The sequence below is a fragment of the Corvus hawaiiensis genome, chromosome 2, assembly GCF_020740725.1.
Source record: "Corvus hawaiiensis isolate bCorHaw1 chromosome 2, bCorHaw1.pri.cur, whole genome shotgun sequence".
Classification (NCBI taxonomy): Eukaryota; Metazoa; Chordata; class Aves; order Passeriformes; family Corvidae; genus Corvus; species Corvus hawaiiensis.
This window is the reverse complement of record NC_063214.1, coordinates 76,228,025-76,251,386: the sequence shown is the minus strand read 5'-3', so window position 1 is coordinate 76,251,386 and position 23,362 is coordinate 76,228,025. Positions and strand designations below refer to the sequence as shown.

At 35.0% G+C, this 23,362-nt stretch overlaps 1 long non-coding RNA gene across 1 annotated transcript in view; it reads left to right on the top strand.

Moving 5' to 3' along the window:
* The first annotated feature begins 1,825 nt into the window (after window positions 1-1,825).
* LOC125336502 overlaps window positions 1,826-23,362 on the top strand; it is a 42,967-nt gene continuing 21,430 nt past the window's right edge. Inside the window, exon 1 of the long non-coding RNA XR_007207778.1 lies at window positions 1,826-2,006. This is a non-coding gene — a long non-coding RNA (uncharacterized LOC125336502). The remainder of the gene's footprint in view (window positions 2,007-23,362) is intronic.

Genomic DNA, 23,362 nt, shown 5'->3' with positions numbered 1-23,362 from the left:
AGTTGAATGATTATTTGTAATTTGTCATGCTTTATTTGTAATTTTTATTTCTTAAATTTGCAACTCAGCAGGATTAATTTTCTCTTCCTCTAAATGCTTATTATGCAGTTTATCTATGACCTAGTATTTCTGACATCACTTTATAAAGTGAAAAAACATGGGGAAAAATTTAATTCATTCTACTGTAATAGTCTAAATTAGGTCAGAGGAATTCTTCACTAGAAATGTCTGTTTCTCCGGAGAATAGCAACCAGGGTAATTTTAGACTTCTACACTGCTGTCATGGTTTAGCCCCAGCCAGCAACTCATCCCCACACAGCTGCTTGCTCACTCTCCCTCCAGTGGGATGGGGAAGAGAAAGAGAAAGAGAGGGTTAAAAGTGAGAAAATTCATGGGTTGATGAGATAAAGGCAATTCAACAGGTAAAGCAATAGTTGCATGCTCAAGGAAAGAAAAACCAGGATTTATTCACAACTTCCCACGGGCAAGCAGGTGTTCAGCCATCTCTAGGAAAGCAGGGCTCCATCACACTCAATGGGTACTTGAGAAGAAAAATGCCATCATTTCAAATGTACTCCTTTGCTTTCTCCTTCCCCCAGATTTATCTGAACATGGTGCCATATGGTACAGAATATCCATTTGGTCAGCTGGGGTCGGCTGCCCTGACTGTCTCCCTTCACATCTTCTTTTGCACACCCAGCCTACTCTCTGCTGAGGTGGGGTGTGAAGCAGAATACCCCTTGGCTCTGGGTAAGCACTGCTCAGCTATAACAAGAATATCTCTGTATTGTCAACAGGTTTCACTGGAAAACCAAAACAGCCCCATACAAGCTACTATAACGAAAACTGACTCTATCTCAACCAAATCCAGGACAATTGCTGATATCAAAATTTATGTGAGATGGATGCCACACCAAATAAAGCTTCTTTTCTGTTTCTCTATTACAAGTGTGTAGTGCCAGTAGTCAACAAAAAGGATGTCCTAAGAGACCTGATCTCATTTACGTAATTCAGAGCTGGAGTATACCTCCTGCCTGCCTGTAGTGTGCAGTCATGTTAAATCTTTCAAGATCCCACTCCATCTAAACCACAGCTTTTTTGCAAAGCTTTGAAGACAGCAGATATACTACAGAGACACTTTTGAAAAATGCTGCTATAGTATTTCATATTTAATATGGTTAGATTTCTTAACTGGTGATGTAAAATAACAGTGCAGGATCACTATTTGTCAAATCCTATAATGTTAGGAGTTACAATATAAGGAAAGGTAGACCATAATCAAAGTCATTGTATTATGTATAGATTAAAAAAAAAACAAAACCAAACAACCTGACAGAAGGTACTGATTAGTCTATGGTTTTTAGGGTTAAAATTTTCAGGTTCATTGTCATAATGTGATGTACCAATGACTGAAGCATAAACTGCCTCAGTAATTTCTTGTAGAAGCAAAAATCTTGCTAGATGAAACTTGACAAAAGTTCTCAATGATTTAATTCTTCTCTTCCTTTGATGATGCTAAATAGCCAGCTGTTCCTAACTGAAGAAGAATAGAGTGAATACAGAAAATTTCTGAAACATAGGTTTTCCTTTTCAAGTATGCTTTAGACCTTCTTTAAATTGCTTACTAGTCTGATAGCAAGAAAGAGCTGATAATCTTTAATTAATTTCTGTTTTGTCTAGTCAATGTAGAGTTATAATATCCTGGTTAATATTTTATAGTGTATATTGAAATATAATATTTTTCTGTGATTCTTATGTCTAATTATTGAAACTGTCTTGCTTTTTTGTTAATTATTCCAGTGCATTCATCCCTGAAGGCATACATCATTGACAAACATTTTTTTTAAAACTTTGTTGTTGTTAAATTACAAGCAAGCAAATATTAATCTGAAACCTAGCTCAAGCAAACATACAACGCTTCAGACCACAGCAGCTGCAAGAAGACAGCAGAAGCCAGAATCAACAAATCATACAACATTCTGCTTGCATTTCTCTTTCTTGTGGCTGTAAGTGACAATTCTGCATCATTCAGCTGGGTGGGAGGGAGAGCAGATTTGGGATGAATAAAAGAGCTTTGTTCAGATCAGGAAATCTGTTATGGTAACTACTGTAAAATCATCACAGCAAAAAGAATCATCAGAAAACAAATTTGTTTTGTATAAGGGCCCTGTGAAGCATATGTGATGGGTTGGGTTTTGCTGTGGTGTTTCGTTGTGTTTGGTTGGGGATTTTTTTAGCATTAGATGTAATTCTCAGAGGAAATAAAAATAAAATAATTAATCTTGCCTCATCTGAAAACATGAAGTACAATCTCTAAGACACGCTAAGCTAAAGTGTGTGGTTGTACTCCACAACTTAAGTAATATTTCACATAAAGACACAGAAAAATTCTTGTCGATACTTTTAGAAATCAGGAATTTCTTGCATGCTTGACTTGAGTTAAAAGAACGTCTCAAAAAGTAAATAGTCAACAGATTCTGAATATTCATAATTTTTTTTTAAAATGTTAACCAGTTTAGTCTCTGTAAAGGATTTTTGATCTATAGACATTTTGATCACTTTGTCTGTATTCCTCTTGCAACAGATTCATTTCTATGGATTAATTCTTTTAGATGAGTGTCATGGTTTAACTGCAGGCATCAGCCATGGAGTTGTGTGCATTTTCACATTTTTGTAGAAATATTATGAACTGTTCTTTCATTTACCATGTCCTCATTTTCAGCGCATGGTTCCTACTCTTCTCCACTGACATATTAAATTGCTTCACTCAGGGGCAAGAAAACCAAAAGAAAAGAAACCTATGCCTACCTAAATATGATAGCACAGTATTAGTCATATAAATGAAATCATTAAACATAAAAGCCCTGAGAAAAGATAAATTATTTTCTAGTCTTGAAGCCCATGAATGAATTTTGTAGTCTTGAAGTCTCTTCCTGTCATACACAGCATGAAATTTAAAAATACAACCAAGTCAAAGCGACAGTTCCTGCATTTTGTCAGGAATAGAGGATATGTGGAACTTTCTTATGCTGGTTAATTGTTAGATGTGCATTTTCATTTTAATGTGCTTATATATATTTGATTCTGACAAATAGCCTCGTGAGAGTAAAACAGGAGCCAATTGTTGGATGTTCTGACATAAGGAGATATGAAAAATATTCCTACATAATATACATTATTTTATGCATTAGTATCATCTTGTTTCTCAATCTTCCAAAATTACTGTTTTATTTTGTGTGAAGGAGAATTTTTCACATCAAACAAATGAAATCTAGGGGGGATTCATTCTGGAAAGAAGAAGTTGAGGAAATAAAATCAGTTCAATGGCAGTAATTTTCCAGTCAAGTCAGCAATCAAAATTCAGTTATTCACATATTCCTATCTGGTTGTTCATGTCTAGCTGCTCTACTGCTGGAAGCAGGAATGATTATCTGCAGTTGCTACTAAAACTGCAAGCCTAGTACAAAGTGTTCCTTATTTTACTTTAAAACTCTATTGCCAACCTGAGTTTCAAGCACTGGGAGAAGTAAACAGCTATTTCTTTTCCAGCTTTAATTTTGTACTATTGCCCATCAGAGATGGAAGCATAAATTAAAAGAAGAATTACTGTATTTTCTTATTGTTGGTTTTATCTTCAAGGGTTCAAAGACCAAACTGTTGTTTATGTATGCACTTCATCCTGCTCTTGAAAACTCATGATTCTTCTGTGAGACAATCCAAGTAAAGAAATAGGGAAGAAATATGGTGGATCACCTCTGGCATATGAAAACATGAAGTGGTTGTGTTCAGCAAAATGAATAAAGGTCTCAGAATTATTAATTGTGCCACAGATGCTACTGCTTCAGAAAGAGAATAACAAAATGGTGCATTAAGAAGAAGCGTAAGAGACTTTTTTTTTTGAGATATATTTCTGAATGCAAAAGGCTGTGTATGAAAAAAAGCTCAGAAAGTGCTTGAAGAAAAACGGATTTAGGGTTACAGAGGCCATTGGAAATATGGTTTTAGGGATGCATGTAATATAAGTTTAAGACAAATAATTTGAGTCAGGAAAAAAAACTATTAGGAGGAGGAAAAGTTATGAATAGAATACCTAAATGTACTTTTGTGCAAGGAGAGGGGTAGTAAGAAACCCCTGCTCGAAATATCACTACCTCATCTCAGTTAAAGGATGTTAAAAACATTGGAAATTGTTACCCAGGAAGGCTGTGTGGAATTTCCGCCCTGGTGATGTTCAAAATCAAGCCAGTGAAGACTGAACAACCCACTCTAACTTTGAAGTCAGCCTGCTTTGAGCATAAGATTGGACCAGATGACCTACAGGAGCTGTTTCCAATCTAAATTATTCTATTATACTGTGATTCAGCTTGTCACAGATTGTTCTGAAAAACTTGGCAGGATAAAAATTTTAAGAAATTAACATAGTGTTCCCTGAAATAAATTTTTAAGAGTATTTAAGTATATAGGGAACACATGACAGTTGAATAAAGATTTCAGTTCTGTAAGAAATTTTACATTTTTTATGCTGCTCCAACCCCATACAGAAGTAAAAAGCCAAAAGAACACTTCTTTTACTATTCCAAAAAGCAAAATTCTGAAAATAGTAGCAACAAGATTGTTTATAGAGATCAAAAAGTTTCACTCTGCAGAACTTTTTTTCATAATACTGTAATGTTTTATTAAAATGTAATCCTTAATTCCTTCTTTCAAAAAACCTCTAAATACAATATTCTCATTGTATCAGAGAATTCCTTTAAATTACATTCCAATGCTTAAGTGAGGGCTATCTTAGAGAAGTCTGCATCCTAATTTGACTGAATATCTTAGTTGTTCAGTCATCATCAGTCATGATTACTTTTCTGTTTGTTTGGCAATATGAAGTAAAATACTAAAATGTCTGTGCTAGAAAATCTGATACCCCTGTTATGAATGCACAGCTGGGCATTTAGTATAAAAGTGCCAAAACTGTTACAAGTTATTGTTATACCTACTTAAAAGTTTAAATGTGTGTGTGTATATATATAATGAAACAATGCATCACAGTAGAAAATTGCTTGAATAGCTGCCTGAGACCTAGGGAAATTCAGAGTTTTAGGATCCTTGCACTGTCGGAAATGAGAGCTGAAAATCTTTATTCACATCCCCTCTCAAAGACATACCTAGAAATTTATAATTTAAGATATTACGAGACTTTTGTTTAACTTAAATGATAACTTGGAAATCACATTCAGCATAATAGATTTTATGCATTTCACCATAGTAGACTTTAGATAATTGGTATTTATTTTTCTTCCATGAGTTTTAGGCATGTGCAACTAATATACTTGTAAATTTGCAAAACTAAGTTGAAATTATGTGCCTGGAAAGCACAATGGTGGACACAGGATTTTACAAAACTGTATTTATGGCTGCATGAAACTACTATTAAATAATCACAACATCAACAGCAAAACAATTCCACTTTGTGGCAATGATACCTACCATTGAATAATACGGTCTTCAGTGAAAAAGTTGGTAAATTTAAAGTGAGTACCAGCAGATCGACATACATGTAATGAATGCTTCAAACAAGCATGAAAAGTGCAATTTAATATAGGACTAATATGCTGAATTTTATTACACTGCATTACTTAGAAGATTAATAATATAATAGTTTTTTCGCTATGGTTGTAGCCTAAAAATACCAAAAAGCTAAGTGCAAGAAAACAGATATTCTCTCCTTCACTATTGACTGCTTTGTGATACAATATTTCATAATATAAACTGTCAGAGGCTAATGGCGTGTCCCTTTTTTTGAAGAAGAAAAGATGAAATTTTGCTGCTTGTAAAGTTACTTAAACAGCAAAAAAAAAAAAAAAAGAAAAAAAATCAGTTTTGTAAGAAATTACTGTGATGAATAAATTCTGCATTATATGTTCCAATCAGGGTGGAAAAATATATTCTTAGGAAAAAACTCACTGGTAGTCACAATGTGTTCTGAGTTATATATTGTGTAGAAATTGGTCTGTCTCTAGCTTGTTATTAAAAGAAAAAAAAAAAGAGAGGAAGTAAGTAAAAAGCATTTTTCAAGTGCTAGCAGCTGCAAAAACTGTGTATTATCTCAAAGAACTTTAGGCTGAAGCAAAATTTCAGCCTTTCAGGGTGTTACATTGTCAGTCTGCTTTATGTAATGATAATCTGAAATGATTAAAACCTGAAAGGCATGCATGTTAACTTTTAGATATAAGATCTCCATTAATTTACCTTGAATCTTTCCAGACAAAACTAAAGAGCAGAATAGCATAAAAGAGATATTTACCCTTAGATAGCAGCCACTTACTATCATTGAAATCTCAGTGACTGAAATCTAGGCTTATTTTTTTGTATTTGGATAACTTTTTGATATTTACAATGTGTGAGGAGTAGACATTACCCTGTGTTTTGTGTACTGTCTATGGCTGCTTCATCTAGTGCCCAGTTGTGATTCCAGCTACAAGCTGTTATGCTGGTCTAGGCCAGAGCAACATCTTCTTGAGGATAAAGTACAAACACCCAGGTTCACCAATTTTTCTGTACTCAATTTAGACAGTAGGAGGTAATGCACTCTCTTCTGTTATTCCATTCATCTTCTCTTTTTTGCAAGGCAAGATACATTAGACTTACTGTTCAATAACAGTATTCCCAAGCCAGATAAGATTATGTCTTTTAAGTTCAGTTTCTATCTTCTGTTAAGTTTCCTGTTCATGTGCTCAGCTTGTGTCACTAGCAAGAACTTCTTCATCTATTAACATTGATAGCTCCATCTGAATTTATCCAGAGTATTAAATTTTTAAATTAGGCCTTTGATTCCACTGTTCCCATAACTTTTACTGTAGTGAAAATGATTCATGTTTTTAGACTTCATTGTGAAAAAATCTGCATATATACCTTGTGGTCTTTCTTCCTCAGTGGTTCCTTGTGTGCAAAATCATTAAGCAGATTCTTAAAATGAGTAGTAGTGTAGACAGATAATTTTTGCTTTTCTTTCCCGATGTGTATGAAGACAATGTGAGTCTGGTAGGGCTGGGACATTCATAACAACCACAGTTCCCAGTTGTTTGTTCCTGTAGGAAGGATAAGGCATTGGAACCATTGAGGAGTAGATAAGATATCTCAGTTATCTCAGGAGACAAAAACTGTGCTTTACACTCTTCTTTTTTCTCAAAGTGAAGCTGTCTGTTTTAAGAAAAAATTGAGTGAAGACAATTGGTGAAGCATGTCACCATCAAATTCTAACAAGAGAGTGAAAAAGCAGTTATCTACAAAAACTGAACTGCTGTTCAAAGTGGAGAACTGAGATGAGTGATAGTGATGATTTCAAAACTAGAAGGGAGGAGCTGAGGCAAATTTGAATTTCAATTCAGGCAGTGTAGCAATTATTTTGAATGTGGCAAGGATAAATTAGAAACATATTGCTGAGAAAGAAGCATATTGCTGAGGGAAAAGGCTGTAGTTGAGATCATCTCAGTAGTGTTTCAGGCAGACTGATATTTAAAGTCTGGGGAGGTACTTCAAGCCAAGTACTTCAAATACTGTGCAGTCAACAGTTTATTTTACCAACCAAGCCAGATGCTCTTTGATAGAAATGTTAGAGCCAGGCAAACTTGCTTGAATGTGTCCTGCAGCTGCTGGAATTTTTAAAGGGATGAACAGGCTGTAGTCAACTCAAAGACAGCTAATTTTGACCCAAAGGTGCAGTAACAGCTTAATGTGCCAGCCATGTCAATGTAGGTTTTGTAGTAAAATAAACTATTTGCTTTGAATTTTTTAAATTTGAATGGATTCAAAATGAAGATAAACTCTGGTATCTTTTTGGTTAATAGTGCCATCAAAAAACCCCAAAAAACATCCCATGGGGACAACTTTATCTACTTAATATTTCATATACATCTCAAAAATAACAATTTTTGTTGAGGGAAGTTTATAATTCCTCATATCTGATTTTTACTAGAAAGGTCAGACCACTTTTCTGAGTAAAAAGAGCCTACAGCATCAGTAGGTAATGTAAAAAGCTCTGAGCCAAGACACTGCTAAGGCAGCAAATGGTACAGGAGAACATGCCAAGGAACATGAACTTTGTAACAAAGTGCAGCCATCTTTTAAGTGATTCTGAATGTGTTAGAGTTGGCAATTCACATTACATACTACTATCCAAACTTACTTTTACCCTCGTGCCTTTCATTCAGATCAAATGCCCTGTTCTGAATGCAGTGGTGGTCTGCTACACAAGAAATGACAGTCATTGTGACAAACTCAAGAAGAATTTGTACAGAAATGTTTCAAAAAGAATCTGTTAAAAGGGCAAGGTGGTATTAATTAACTGTTTAAGGAAATAAAAGAGCAAAGGAAATGAAAGAATTAATGAAACTTAAATTAAGGACCAAGAAGGAACTCTATCAAATTTGGGAGAAGTTAACAATACATGAAAAATGCTCAAATGAGGATCAATACAAGCTACATGGAAAAAGAAACCAAAAATTCAGAATGACTAGAGGTAGAATTTCAGACAGCTTTCACTGGAAAAATACGGTAGCTACAGAAATGAGAGGAAAAAAATTCAGCTACTTTCTAGGATCTTATACATGATTTGTGTGCATGGGGGAACATAAGAGAAGAAGCAGAGATGAAAAAAATCAGTGGTTCTACCTTGTTGTTAACTGAATTATGACCAAGCTTCATCTGATGATATCCATTAGATGTTGTTGCTTGGCACTCGCCCATTTTACTTTTAAGAAGAACTCAACTTTTCTGGTTCTCATAGTCACTTATCAGTTTATCCCATCTTCCTGTTGGCTAGAGAATAGGAAGAAAATTACAATATGTGTCTTGAATCCTTATTCTTATATGTGTCTATATTGTAAAGAATCTAACCCTGATTTTGACTATGTCCATACCTATACTGGTCTTTTTTGTTTGTTTCACTCTAATCTTTCTGTACAAGGATGAGTTCATACTCTGTTGTTATTGTTTTGTTGATTTTTTCAATAAGGAATCCAACAATTCTCTTCTACATCATTGAAGTATTTACATCATTGGTATTTTAAGGAGGTGATGTCCAGGACTTGCCTTACTGCAGAAAAGGAAAAACTGAGAAAAATAAGGGAAGATTTTCAGTTTACCAGTGGGAATTTGAAAAAGTTGAAAGATGAAGAAAAAGATGAAGAAAAACATTCAGAGAGATAATATATATATATATATTTATACACACATTAATTTTCTTAGAAAATTCTACATAAGGGTCTTTGATTAGATGGGAACAATATGTCAAAGCGGTGAGTTTTTTTCTTCCTTTAGCTCAGTCTGTTATATATCTTTTATTTCAGATTTTTTTTTTGGATAAAAAAGGCCCACTATTTAGTACCCAACAGAACATTATGGTGATATTCTGAAATAATCTGAAATACTTAAAAGTCATGAAGATTTTAAACTTAGAATGAGATATTTTATTATCATAATTTTAAAATTAACTGAAACAAGAATAAAGAACATTTCTTTAACAGTTAATTCTATCAGTATAAAAATATTTCTTGGATTAGTGCCTTAATCACAAATTTATTCTCTCCTTTTTTATAAACTTCTTTCATCTTGATTCTGATCACATTACATTTTAGTATTGCTGTAGACAAAGCTGAGCTTTCAAAACTGTACTCTGAAAAATAAAAATGCCATTTTCATCAAGCGTGTCAATTCTCTCCTTTTAGCAGTTTTCAGTTTAAGAGAATAGTTATTCATTATTTTCTCTTTTCTAAAAACTCACAAATTGCTTCCTTGAGGCATGTTAATCATGCTTTCAATTATTGTGTTCTTGAAGTTCTTGTACTGACCTTTCACAAGTGAATTAATCTTATTTTCAGGTACATCACTCTTTTTAAGATCAGAGAGGCTCCCAAGGTTTTTAAATGCTCCTTTGAATCATATGTATTTTTAACTGTTCATTTCTTGGTGATATTTGTGGATCATTTAGTCCTTTGACATAAAACTTAAGTATTTTGCTAAGATTTCAGCAGCTCTCTCATAGGTTGTTCAGTAGAAAATAGAAATAAGAATAAAGTGTACTACAAAAAAAACAAAAAAAAAAAAACAAAAAAAAAAAAAAAAAAAAAACAAGCAAGACAAATTGGCAAAAGGGACAAAGGTGAAAGAATGATTTATTGCAATAGATCCTCTAAGTCATCAAAGCATATAAAAGCAGGAATCCCTCCCACCCCCCTAAAGGTAAAGGATACTTCAAAATTAAAAAAAAGGAGTTAGAGAAGCTTACAATTGTGTTTAGGTCCTCAGGAAGCATAAAGTATTATTGCTCCATTTTACTTTTTGCAACGAAGCCTTCTAAATAATGTAAAAGACTCAGAGTAGCCTTAACTGCGAATTGCAAATGAGAGCTCAATTTCAACACGCACATTACAAATATGACAAAATACAGTCTAGGCTTGATTTGTTACCTATGCTTGAAAATTGTAAACAAATTTTCATTTCAAAACACATTACTGGGCTGTCATGCCTTTAGGATGCAAGACTGGTTAAAAGATGAGGAACTTGGGCAGCTCTGGAAGCTGTCTTTTTATAAAGAAAAACCTGGTGAAACCATTTGAAAAGAAATTTCTGCCAGAAAGATCAAAGAACACTGGTAGAGGGGCCAGAGCAGTTGTTTGGGAATCCTTTTCAGAAACTTTGTCACCTTGCAAAGCAAAGGATGAAATTTTATATGTCCTTTTCTGAAAGATATTATTTAAATATAATGTATCTTGGCAGCGATGCAAAGGTCAAACTTCCTGTGGGACTCCTAGTCTTTACTACCCTAGAATGATACAGCTCTCTGCTCCTGCTTGCTATGGAGTGAAATGACAGCACAGTCACAGTGCAAAGAGAGCATTCTGTACTAGTGGGAAAGGATCTGAAGGACATGGTAATAAATGAGATTTATTTTACCAAATAATTTGTTTGCATAACTGTACACTTGCTAATAATATGAAGGAGAAATGAAAAAAGAAAAGCTCTATTTAATGAGAGAGGTGTAAGAAGAAAACAGTCCAAGACACTAATCAAATTATATCTATGTATTAAATGATTTAGATGAAAGTTGACATGAGCATCTACTAGAACTTCATCACAGGGGTTTTTTTGTTTTGGTTTGGATTTTTTTAATTTTTAGTGGAGCTTGATCAAACCTGCCAGTGGATGTGTTTTAGTTTTTCAGCAGGAGAGTTTTGAGATTTTTTTTTTTTTTTTCCTATGAATTACTCTACCTTGAAATAAAACATCTGGTCTCACAGGAATTTCAACATGGTTTAGTTTTTCAATCAGTACAAAACATTCACCACTGTAGCACTGTTGGGCTTTTGTGTGTCAGTCTCTTAAAAGAATTCACTGTGTCTCTGTAAGGCCTAAAATGCAGAGAACTCATCTGGGAGGCAAATATGGTTCTACTTCACCTTTATCTCCCACAGCTGTGAAAGCTGTCAGCTTCTAAAGCTGACGAATTGAGAATTCAGAATATCCTCAGAATAGTTCAACCGTCTCACACCAGTATTTCTTTCACTTGTTCCTGACTTTCCCCTGGATTTACTTTTCTCAATACTGATAGCAAGATCAACATTGTCCCTATGTATATTAATTGGATATATCCTCTATATTTACTACGGTGATTGTTTGAATGGCTGTAAAGAGCTATCTTTAAATATTCAGTTTATGTAAGTAACTGAGTTCGGAAATATCTTAAGAAATGTTCCAGTAGCCAGTAATCATGAAAAAGCCTTTACAGACCGGAATAGTTTCAAACGCTATTTGCTCTACTGCCAAAAATCACATTTTTAAATGTCTACACTTAGCCTTTATTTCACACACAGATATCATTGGAGCTGTGCAAGATGTTACTTTTTATTTAGCTGAAACCAGTATTTCAAAATTTGTTCTTGTTCCAAATCAAATAACTATTTTTCAGATCATTTCCCATAAAAGAGGTGCTCTTTTAAATATCAACAAATTTGCAGGTTTTTGTTCTAGAAAGGCAAAATGTTTTCTTCTATTGCTAGCATAATTTGACAATTTCACAGCATAGTATTTCATAGCATAATAGGTTCCTATTATGAAATGTTAATGCTTTCTACCTACATATGCCACATAATTCATTGAATCATAGAATATCCTGAATTGGCAGGGACCCACAAGGATCATTGAATCAACTTCTGACTCCACATAGGGCAACCTAAGGGTTAAACCAAACATCTAAGAGTGTTGTCCAAATGCTTCTTTAACATCAGAAGCCTGCAGCCATGATCTCCTCCTTGGGGAGCCTTTTCCAGTGCTTGAACACCATATCAGTGAAGAATTCTTTTCTGAATATCCAATCCGAACTTTCCCTGACATAGTTCTAAGACATTGCTTTGCATCCTTTCCTGGACACCAGAAAGTGGAGATCAGCACTTCCATCTCCATTCCCATGTGGAGACCTCCACTCCTCCTTATGACAAAGCTGCAGACAGCAATGTTTCCTGTCAGTCTCCTCTTCTCTAAGCTGACCAAACACAGCAGCCTCAGCCACTCCTCATACATTATTCCCTCTAGTCCCCTCACCATGCTTCCTGCCCTCCAGCTAGTCTAGTAACTTTATACCTTTCTTATATTGTGGAGCTCAAAACTGCACACAGGACTCAAGGTGAGGACACACCAGTGTTGAGTACAGTGGGACAATCTATACTAATCTATACTTACTATACTGTGCTTAATGCACCTCAGGACATAGTAATCTCCATGCTTCAATTTTAGCAGTTCACATTTTTAATTTTCACTAAAACTACTCATCGTTTACACAAAAGATAGGGTTCATCTCAACTACATTTAGTTGCCTAAAAATTAGGCAATTAATCTAAGTCAACTAGAGTTTATAGTCAGTAGACAGAAATAGGCATCTCTAAATCAAAGTTCTTTTTAAATAGTTATCACCATCATATTATGTACCTGTGTTAACTCTCACTGCCAACAGACAAGGCCTACAGTTTGCATATTCTACCATCAGTTGTTCTTGCTAAGACACTGCTACCCCTCCTGCAATTATGTAAATATTGATATACTTTCACAGTTCACCAAGTTAAAACGTACAAGAAATAAATATAATGGTATTTCTCTTATAAATAGATCAAGAAATAGTTCTACTTGTTTTGTGTAAAGGAAACAGAAGAAAGGTAATGTTTGCACACAATTTGTGTACAACTTCATTGATTTATAAACTATAAAAATTGTACCAAATAGACCCGAAAAAGTGCATGTGAATAAATAGTTTTAATTTTCTTTTCCACAGATGCTGCAATATGAAAAAGATTTGCATAACTGCCAATATATAAATGTTATTGGCATGTTAACTTTTTCCATTCGTACTCATTTGAAGTACAATTTGGATCCAGATTTTTATAGTTCACAAGAAATTATCGCATAAATCACAAATGTGATAAAAACACTAAAACAAAATATAAATGAATTTGCATTTCATCTTAGAAACACAGGGCATTTAAAACTCTGGTAAGAAATACTGCTTAAAAAAAGAGCATTTTAGATTATGTCAATTGCAAAGAACAAGACCTGAAAACTGTGACCCTGACTCTTTAAATGTCTTACAATAACACATAAAGCATGGTTTGCCATATAAGTTCCAAAACTTTAGCTAGCCTTTAACATATTGTTTTCTTTTAAAATGTCCCTCTTAATTATTCATTTCAGTGAAGCAGACTAATTATGCTTCTTGGATAAAAGCACATTGGCTCATTAATCTTTCTTTCTCAGTGACATATAAACAGCAGCTATGATGAACAAGATAGCATTTTTTTAATTATGATTTTCTGCCTATAAAAGATAGAAAAAGTTTGGGATCCTGAGGGAATGCCAATGTTATTTAAAGATTATAGTTATGATTGTAACATTCTTATGAAATATTAAGAAAAAATTAAATTAGACACCATATGCAATCTTTTATTATTTCTGAATTTTACTGTCAATTAATTTCTGTCATTAGTATTTTTCATGTTGTTGGCTGTTACCATAAGCCATATTTGCTTAGGTTTTCCCAAAGCACTGATAATAGATGCAACTGTCCAATATTAATTAACAAACCTTTAGGACATAAGAAAAAAATACTTTTTACCATTTCTTCATTTTAAAAATTAATGAGAAAAAAAGAATGAATCATTCAGAAGACTGTATGTTTAAAAGCTTCCTCCTTCTCTCTTAGGCATAAAACCACAACAGTCTTATTACCATTGCATTCTGTCTTATGGTTTCTCTTTCTGTAAAACCTTGCTGTGACACATTATTGCACTGGTTGTCAAATCTGGTCCATTGCTCTGTTTTTTACTGTAAGGTTCTGAAGAGCTCAAAAACTACTTCTGATCTGGCAAACTTAGTCAAACTGTTAAAGCCTTGTCTAGTTAATGTGCATCAATTTATTGCTTTAGCTCCTTATTGTCTCCTTGTTTTAATTTGATCTTGATGTTACTTCAAATTGTTTCAATTTGTAACATGATTTTATCCTTATAGGGATACCTGCAGTATACTAATATACACAGGTATGTTCACTTAAAATTACTTAATTGAATGATAGAATGGTTTGAGTTGGAAGAGACCTTAAGGATCATCTAGTTGCAAACTTCATGCCATGGGCAAGGATGTCACCCTCTAGACCATGTTTCTCAAAGCCCCATCCAATCTGCCCTGGACTACTTCCAGGGATAAGGTATCCACAGTTTTTCTGGGCAACTTGTTCCAGCGTCTCACCACCCTCACAGTAAAGAATCTATTCCTACTCTCTAATCTAAACCTACTTTCTTCCAATTTAAAGCCATTCCACCTTGTCATATCACTACATGCCCTAGTAAAAAGTCTCTCTGTCTTTCTTGTAGCTCCCTTTAGGTGCTGGAAGACTGCTTAAGGTCTTCCCAAAGCTTTCTCTAGACTGAACCATCTCAACTCTCTCAGCTTGTCTTCTTTGGAGAGATGCTCCAGCCCTCTGATCATTTTTGTGGTCCTTCTCTGGACTTGGTCCAGAAGGTCCACACCCTTCATATACTAGGGCCCCCAGAGCTGGATGCAGTGCTCCAGGTGGGGTCTCACCAGAGTGGAGTAGATGAACAGAATCACCTTCCTTGACCTGCTGATCACCTTTCTTTTTGTGCAGCCCAGTATACAATTTCCTTTCAGGGCCGAAAGCAAGTATTTCTGACTTACGCCAAGCTTCACATACACCAGCATTCCCATTACCTTTTCCTTAGAGCTGCTCTCAATCCATTCTCAATCCAAAAAAAAGCAAGTATTTTTGCTTCAGGTTGCCCTGATCCATGTGCAGGGCCTTGCACTTGGCCGTGTTGAACTTCATAAAATGAAATTCATTTGCACAGGCCAACTCTCAAGCCTGTCAAGGTCCCTCTAAATGGCATCCCTTACCTCCATTGTGTTGATCACATCACACAGCTTGGTGTTGTCTGCAAACTTGGTGGTGGTACAATCAATCCCACTGTTCATGTTGCCAAGAAAGATGTTTGAGAGTGCCTGGTCCCAATACTGACCCCTAAGCAAAACCACTCATCACTGGTGTGTACATTCCCTCTTGAGCTTTCACTGCGCACCTCCAAGAAGATCTCAGCAAAACTGCTACATGTACATCATGCTCCTATCCCCAAATCATTTTAAAGACAAACTTGTTGCAGTTTCTCAGTGTATTCCTTGTAAAGGGAAGTCTAAAACTGGACACAGTACTTGAGAAGCAATTTCACACTCAATACCAAGCAGAAAGGAGTAGCATTTTTGACCAGCTGCCTACAGGCTTACTAATGCAGCACAGTATATCATTGGCCTTCTTTCCCATGAGGATTACTCTGCTGGTTTATATTTAATTTGCCACAAGGATACCCAGGTTACTATTACCTGGAAACCCGCTCTCTCTCATTTGGCAATGTTGAGACTGTACAGCAGTATGGGATTATTCCCTTCCAAGGACATAACGTTGCAAATTTTGTCAAACTTCAGGAGATTTGGCTGCAAATATATTATGGCTGGCTGTGAGAATATTGCTAAAATCAAAGTAATTTACATACATGGCTCTCCCCCCACCCACACAGCCAGACATCTCACCAGTGAAGACCATCAGGCTGCTAAAGAAGCTTTGGTAAATACATGCTGCCTGTTCCCAATCTCCTTCTTCATGTAGGTGTAAATGACTTGCAGCAGGATTTGCTTAAAAATCTTCCAGGGTAATGAGGTAAAGCTGATTATAATTTCATTTCCCAGATCTTTCTTCCTTTTTTTATTGAAAATAGATGTGAAATTTCCATTTTTCCATTTTGAGAGCAGCTTCACAATGTTGTCAGCTGCTCGAGATTAGCTCTAGTAGGCTGCTAAGCCCCACACAGCTGTTTATTCATACCCCCACAGCAGGATGGGGGAGAGAATCAAAAGGATAAAAATGCAAAACCCCATAGTTGAAATAAAGACAGTTCAATGGGTAAAGCAAAACAAGGAATAAATTCACTGCTTCCCATGGGCAGGCAGGTGTTCAACGATCTCCAGGAAAGGAGGGCTCTGTCACATGTACGTTACTTGGGAAACAAACGCAACCACATCAAAGGTCACCTCCTTCCTTCTTCTTCCCCCAGTATTTATTGCTGAGCCTGATGCCATGCGTTATGGAATATCCTTCTGGTCAGTTGGCTTCAGCTGTCCTGGCTCTGTCCCCTCAAAACTTCTTGTGCAACCCCAGCCTACTCAGTGGCAGGGAAGCATGAGAAGCCTGCTTTCCTTGCTGGCCTCCCCTAAGATCCTGACCCATAAATTCTCAAACAAACATCATCGACTCAGTAGCAAAACTGTGGATTTGTGCTGCTCCTTTGCATACAGCACCATCTTCCCACCTGACTTTTCTTTGCCAGCTCTATCCAGAACTCCCATCATATTTCCCAGGTCATACGCATTCATGTACTGTCACTTGAGATGGTTACAGCTGTGACAATTGCTGCAGGGAAGTGTGAGAGCCTCTCCTAACATGTTCTCTCTAGATGTTTCAGCCCTGCACCCCATCCTCCATTTTTCTGCAGTTTGGTCTTCATCCACCAACTAGCCTACTATAAATTCTCCCTTTAAATACTTTTATTAATGAAATGAAATGTATTAATATGTTCTTTTCCCTCAAAATGTATTCTTAAAAATTTTTAGTTTTTAATTAGTATAAACTGGCACTGATGTCTACAGAGCTATGACAATTTATACTATCCACATGCTGGTACCCAGACTTATTTAAGCTTTTAAACATAATTTGAATGTAGACCAGAAAATACATATTTACTTGGATATTCCAAGTTTTGGAGGTTCAAGACTCCTAAAAATAATTTTTTAAATGGATTTAGGAGCATTACTTTGTGTAAAATTTAAAAATTTTGGTTATAAATAACTCTTCATCCTTGTCTTATTGCATTTACATATAAATACATTCACAGATCTTCCCCTGTAAATGTCTTATCTTTAGGTAAACCATCTAAATGACGTTTTAAACTATTGGTTGCACAGAGATTTGATTTTGTGAATAGCACTTTTAATGTCATCATTGGCTGCCAGATGAAACCTATGAATGATTCTTTCACCATTCTGATGCACTTAGTAATCCTTGTTTGAAAAGAGTTTTTGAAACACATTAGAAAAACTTTCAATTTTTTAAGTTTTACTGAGCAGATCACAGTCCTTGTTTTTCAGATTCTTCAGTTTCTTTCCTTTCATATAACTTTCTTCACTGTACTTTGTCATTAACCAAGACAAAAACAATACTCTTGAGCAATTCATGTGACCTGTATAAGGTACCTATTTTAGGAAGAAACAAACAATTTGTTGAAGATAATATATACTACAAAGGGAATTGAAGGATGAAAAAAATCTTGACTAGATGCAGCTATTTATAGTGCAGATGACTAGTCTGACCAAGTCACTTTAGGCTTTCCTTCTGATTCACGAAGATAAAGAGGCAGTGGTATGCTAAAAGAAGTTTAAAGACAGTAAAAAACAGCCCTCTGGGTCAAACAGACTTAGAGGACACTATCATCAATTCCACAGCCAGTGTAGATACAAAGTCTAAAAGAATCAGCTTGGTTCTTGGCCTCTGGGGCCCTTACTGTGAAATAAAGCCGTATCAGGTACTCTTGTTATGTAGGCTTTTATATGTTATGATTAGAACTGACCTTCCACTAGAATCCTTGCAAAGAAACATAGAGATCTTTGCCAATGTGTGTCTATGCTTAAGTTTCTCTTGCCTTAACTGCTGTGGGCTGAGAAATCTCCTTGGGACATCTCACACAGTTCTACCTCTTTGTGTTCAGGCAACTGAATTAAGTTGTGGGGATAAGATTCAATTCAAGAGAAAATATTGGATTTTAGGTGACTACAGGTGGTCTAGGTGATTAAACTTCCTTTTTTTAATCTTTTTTTTTTTTTTAATTAAGAGTGATCTAAAGAATACAGTCAATGAATCTTTTAAAGGTGAAATGCAGTAACCTTAACATAGACATCAGGAGGAATTTAATATAACAAAACCATCCGTCCTGACTCCCAGATTCTTCTCAGAGAGGATATAGATTTACTGTGCATCTTCATCATAACTTCTAAGCTCATGTATATTTCTGATATACCAGAAGACCTTCAAAATCCATGTTTGGTGAGCCAAGGTCCCAATCTCTACAGAAAATAGTGCAAATCTAGATACTTAGCTTAGAATTTTAATTCTCTGTTAAATTTGTTTTAATTGTAGACTGAAACTAGTACTAAATTTTCATACTAGTATTATGAAATCCGTACACTTGTAAGCTATGCCAGTGTTCACTTCTGTGCTGACACAGCCATCATGTCACAAGAGAAGCACTTCCATTCTGTCTCTAGGTGTCCACAGAATGTATTATATACTTACAGTAGGACTATCCATGACTGGGTCTATATTGCTAGAGTCTGTACGGCTATGGCACAGAAAGTATTCACTGAGGTCATCGAGCTCTTGCATTTCAGAAAGCAAATATTTCCTTCTATTCACAAGTAATTTATCATCAGAAACAGAATGCAGACAAAAAAAAGCTCTAGGTCAATATATGTTCCTCTTCTTGCAAGGCTCTTGATAACCTATTTAATGAGTGGGTCTCTATGTGATTTGCAGCTTCGTCTGGAAGTCTTTAAACAAAAAGACCTTTTCTTGTTCTAACATTCATCTAGTAAGATAAGTCTAGGTAACAGTGTAATAAGCTTAGTCTAGCAAATCTAGTAATCTTAGTAAGGCAAATATTGGCAGACTGACTGTTAGCATATCCAGTACATTAATGCATTGTAAAGCTCAGTACATGCAGTAAATGAAAATATTTTAAGTTAACAGATATTTATTTTATACTAACTCGAATTCTAGGAATAGTATTCCAATATGTACAGTTCTTGATGGTTCTTCACTTCTTGTGAGGTTAAGAGACTTTTATGTAGAAGCACAGAGCCGTGTCCCTCCAGGGTCTCCTAAGTCAGGCTGTAAGCAGGTTTTCCATATACTTATTATACCTAAACTTAAACAAGCAAACAAACAAAACCCCAAATCCCCAAACTCAAAAAACCCCACAGAACTCAATATTATCAATATAATTTTCACTGACATTTTAAGTAAAGGAGGAAGAAAAAATAAAGGACATCAAAGAACATCAGAGTCCTAAACCCAGCAACCAGTAGTGCCTAAAACAAAATCTTAAATTGAGCAGCTACTTGAATTATGTAGAGACTTACTTTGCATAAATAAAACATTAGATTCCTTCTAGTCAAAGACTGATAAGAACTTCCAGAGAATGAGGGTTTTTTTCTTAAAATGGTGATGGAAAGTAAAGCTAGACATCTAGAAAATCTCTTTCATTCAGGAACAGAGATTAGAAAATCTGAAATTATGTTTTTTCCATTAAAGGCTTATTTTAGTCAGAGGAAAACTGCATTTTGGATGAATCTCTCCCTCTATTAGTTATTCAGAGAACCTAAATACTAGAGCCTTAGGACTTGATGCCTTGCTTCTCAGCTATTAGGCAGCTACTTTGCTGTCTTTGAAAAGGTAGCACTTATCCTAGACATAGTAAACTATTAATAATAGAGAAAAGAAAATGAACCATTCAGGAATTGCTTCAGAACCAAGCCATATGTAAAAGTAACAATTACCTAGCATGCTGTTAAAAACATTAATGGGAAAAAGTGTTTGTAAGCAAATTCTTTGTGTGCAGAAACCTCAATTACTCTTTGTTTCTAATCAACTGTTTTGAAACAGCTTGCTTTGTAGATTTGTAACACTCTCTAAGAAAGAAAACACAGAAAGGAAACACATCTATGCTTGTTTAAACAAAGCGCTAGTAAAAATTTCAACTATGCTTTGTGACAATCAGTTTGAGTGTGCTGGCTCTCTTGCTTGTAGTGTTGCTCAAAAATCAGGGTCATCAGCTACTTGATTCCGAAAAATAATTTTATGAAGCAGATTCCACTTTCTGTTTTACCTCAACTACACTAAGTTCCTCCATGATAATCTAAAACAGAATTTATTCCTGTCAATTAAACAACAATAGTGAAACCAGTCCAGGACATAAGGTTCTGTCCCTGTTTTTCACCTCTGCAGTGCTATGACCAATGAGGACATCTAACAATAAATATATTCAATTAAATCTGTAGAAAAATTTGAACTATTTATTGCAAAAGTTGTTATAAAGCCTGTTTTTACAGATGTTTGAGTTTTGTATGTTTTTGTACCACAAAATGGAGCACTGGCTAGAGATATCATAAGAGCTCAAATTAGTTGGTAGGTTTGCATGAGTTACCACAGAACTATTTAAGGATACTAACTCATGGCATATAAACAGTATAGTCAGGTCAGCAGGGCGGTGTTTAGCCCAGAGCTGATACATTTCCGATTTCATAACTAGCTCCTTTGTAACTAGCTGAGACATTTCTGCACAATACACAGCACTAGACTGGACATACCTGTAGGCTGTTGAACCCATGGTAAATCACATTTACTGAGTTACTGGCCTGATTTTCAGAGTGACTGAACCTCTTCAAATAACACTGGAGATTTCAAATAAAATTATAGAAATTTCAAGCATAAATGTAGTTAATTAAAAATATAATATTCCCTCTATTATTTAATCAAATAACTCTGGAGTAAATTCTAGTGGATGTGTGGATGTTGTTTGTTTTCTTTTAATTCCAAATACAATATTGTTTTTATAGCATAAACTGGCTAGCTCTACGCAAAAACTCAATTATCAATATGCCACATAAGAAATATTAAAATATGGATCAAATTAACTAGACAATTAACTTGTGCCTAAACTTCAGATGCTTAGATTGATTTTTTGCTTTTGTTTGTGTTGGTTTTTTTTAATTCAAGTGCTGTTTTCATCATATGAAAAGTAATTAATGTGGTTGTCTTTGAGTCCTCCAGAGACACATCTGCAAAACTAAGTTTAAGTACTTAAGTTAGACAGACTGGCTCTGTTCCATCCTTTCTGGGAAGAAGTAACAGACTATTCCTGTGATTTATATTCTAGCCATATGAGTAATGTGCTCTTATTATGCAGAAATATATTTTTTAGCCATTTAGTTTCCTTTCATTTAGTAATTGAAACAATTAGGACTTAAACAAGTACTTAATCAGTCACTTGCATGCTTTGGCAAATAGTTTACATCATCAGAATCAGAAAGACCATATAGATGCAAGAAAAACATTTTCAGAGACTTCAGTCCAAGGAGATGCAAGACATCTTTGAACAGAATTGGCCCTTATTTAATCATTCTTCAGACAATGCTTTTGCTCTCTCATCAAGATGTAACACAACAGAGCTTTACCCTGAAAAAGGAAATGAGAGGAAGAACAAATCAATTAATTGAAGTTGCTTTCATTCATTACTAAAACCACTCCTACCATTAGCCATTAATCACAGAAGCTTCTTAAAGCATCATCCTTGGCTCTTCCAGGGTTTACCAAGATCTTGCTCCATTGCAGATCAGTTTGCACATGGGCTGATATTTATAGGTGCTTTTAATTTCAAAATTTGTAATTACAAATTTTTCTCTTTTTTTAAAAATAGACCTTCTTAATTATATCTACTGTAATGTCAAGCACATTTTGTATTCTCCCTATGCTTTTTTTGAAACAGAACACACAGACATTTATTTACAGCTCATTTTCGAAGTTGTACCAGTTTTAAATACTTCGTTGAGAACCTTTATCAACCTTATTCAAGATCCTGGCTTTGCAAAATAACTGGGACTAACAACACAAGACATGTTATATATATAGAAAATGATGGTATATGCAAATATATGTCTATTGGGTGCACACATCAAGATACAGATAAACACATACACACACACATGAATATATTTTTAATAGAAATTATTTTCATCCCAACCATTTAGGTTGATTTCTCTTTTTTTTAAAGACAAATCCCTCCTTCTTTAGAGTCTCACACAATATTCAAAGGATGAATTTATAGCATTTAGGCAGGATTTTTAAAAGTAAGGTGTAATTTTTAACATCCACATAAGAAATGTGACCCATTTTTTTCTTTTTTAACATGTATTTAGGACTACCTGAAAAGTTAAAAAAAGGTTATCTTTTTTTTCTTCAATAACTGGATTTATTCACCTGTTAAACAAGTGGTATTTTAGACTAATTTAATTGAAAAAGAGAGAACTAGAGGAAGAGTATGTCCTCAAACCCTCTTCCTTTTGACTTTTATAACCCAGCTCTTCAGCAATCTGGTGAAATTAATTTTCATTTCCCATTTAATAATACTCCATCTATAACTGGCTCAATCATTTAGGCCCACTGCCTGCTGCTGAGACCAATCCTGTTTACCATCTACTCACATCTGCCTATTTTTATGTGGCCACAAATGAATTTCATAATTTATTTTGTTGATATGAAAGCTAATTCCAGTTTTTGCAAGATTTTCCTTTACTTGGATGAGAAAGGTAATTTGACACCTTGCAGAAGCACAGGAGCAGATAATGTAATAGAAGTGTTCAGGCAGGATTTGGAAGAGAGGAGAAGAGGTTCACACTGTGTTTTCAGCTTGGTGGAATCACAGATCAGCCGGAAGTCAAATGAGGAGCTACATTTCATATCTAACAGAGACACCATAGTAAATATCCACTATAAACCAAGGTTCTTGATTTACAGTTCTTTCACAGTTGTTAGGGTGTCCATTTCATTTAAGTACAAATAAGTAACATGTTGACACAATGAGATGGCAGTATTTCTCAGTTTGTACTTTAGCGATTTCCATTAATACCTTAAATTAATCTAATAATCAATATATGC